Source organism: Cupressus sempervirens, chromosome 7, assembly GCF_028749045.1.
Source record: "Cupressus sempervirens isolate cs-2001-9-10 chromosome 7, ASM2874904v1, whole genome shotgun sequence".
Classification (NCBI taxonomy): domain Eukaryota; kingdom Viridiplantae; phylum Streptophyta; class Pinopsida; order Cupressales; family Cupressaceae; genus Cupressus; species Cupressus sempervirens.
This window is the reverse complement of record NC_143124.1, coordinates 20,664,909-20,666,699: the sequence shown is the minus strand read 5'-3', so window position 1 is coordinate 20,666,699 and position 1,791 is coordinate 20,664,909. Positions and strand designations below refer to the sequence as shown.

Sequence of the window (1,791 nt, the reverse complement as noted above, 5' to 3'; positions counted from 1 at the left end):
TAAGAAAGTCTGATTGTATGCAGCCCAAATCAAAGAACATTTCAGATTTCTTATGACAGATTTTGTTGTCCAAAAAAATGACAAGAAAATTATAAGGTAATGTAATAACATGCACCCCATTAATAACCCAATCCATAATGTAGGAAGCAATCTAAAAACTAAGTTAATTGGGGATAGATTCAATTACTTCCAAAGATTTACTTGTCATCAAAACAGCCAATAATGAAACTGATCTCTTTCATTTTAATGAGCAATATCTAAAACAAACAAACTCATATGAAACCGAGTACAACTTTCTCTATGAAATGCAAAAATGTCTTATTTCCATGTTTCTCTCTTTACATATTATTAATCTTCCATAGAGAGAGCTTTGTTTTCTGCTCTCCAGTCAAGATTGGATTCTCACAATTTTTTTTTTAAAACAAAACTATGTTATACTTTTCCTATCAAGAATCAACCCTGAGACCACAAGGAATGCACCAATGAAGTTGACACTAAAAAATACATCAAAAAACCAACAATAGCTAGATCATGAAGTGGAAACTCCATTTGACCAAGTCTTATTGGCACAATAGTGTCAACATAATGAAATGTACCCCAATAAAGATAGAGAACCTTTATTACCACAAAGGCACCAAATGTCTTAAGGAAAACAACACCACGGAATTTTTCTGAAGCCAAAAGAGCCCCAAAAAAAATGTTGTCTCCCAACTTATAAAAATAGATGAGAAATAATTCTATTGTAAACCCAGTGCTAATATCCCCAAGGTCCCCAAGCCAACTATGATTTTGTGCTACAAATCCAATATCTGTGGTTTCCAATGACTGATGATAGTTGTGAAAACTGAAAATTCCTGTAAATGTTGCTATCTTATCAAGTTAGATAAGTGTAAGTTAGGGCAATCACAAAGCTCTATTTTCTGGAGGGTTTTGATCTAATGCACAATAATCATGGTGAATTCCAAAAGAATCAGACTAATGGCATATATCCACATGTATATTTTCATCCCATGATTTAGATTCATGATCTATTATACTAATAGGTAGCTTTGCAAGTTGTTTCAGATCACTCCTTGAATTTTGTCCGATACACCATAGTGATTTATTGAAGTGTCTTTCATGTGCTGCTATAGAAGCTAGCATAGATTGTACTGAATGCATACTCTAAGTACACTTACTTTCACCTTTTACCTTCATTGTTTAGAATAGATCCCTAGCTAAGGCAGCTAGGACCATTAAATCGTAACCATTTTTTTACCATATAAGGATCGATCTAAATTTTTCTCATGTGAATTTTTCATATTCTTTCTTTCCCTTTAAACCAATAAACACATTAAACAAGTGTTAATGAGCTTCCTTTGAATTCACTTCATTCACCAAATTATGATAATTGACATGAATAAATAAGATTGATATTTAGAACCTGCCAAATTTACCCCACAATCTAATACTGGTGAGGCCATAAATTGGGGATGCTATCTTTATAAATCCAAAAGGATAAAACCATAATATTTACCAAATTCCAGTTTATTCTAGTTTCTTAGGATGGGGTTCTATGGAGAGGGGTTGGGTTGATATATGGTCAAAATATTTCCTATTTTACCTAAATCATATTTAGAGGGCCTCATGCATTGCAAGTATATACTTTTTTTAAATTTTACTTTATTGCAAAGTCATGGATCTATACTAATATACAAGTTTATCATATGGTTGCACTTAAGAATGCATAGTTCACCCTCAATGGGAAGACATATCATTTGTTTGTCACTACATTAATAAATTGAAAATAAA

At 32.2% G+C, this 1,791-nt stretch overlaps 1 pseudogene; it reads right to left on the bottom strand.

Moving 5' to 3' along the window:
• Positions 1 to 453: 453 nt before the first annotated feature.
• On the bottom strand, positions 454 to 1,250 carry LOC149545212 (uncharacterized; annotated as a pseudogene).
• Positions 1,251 to 1,791: the final 541 nt, after the last annotated feature.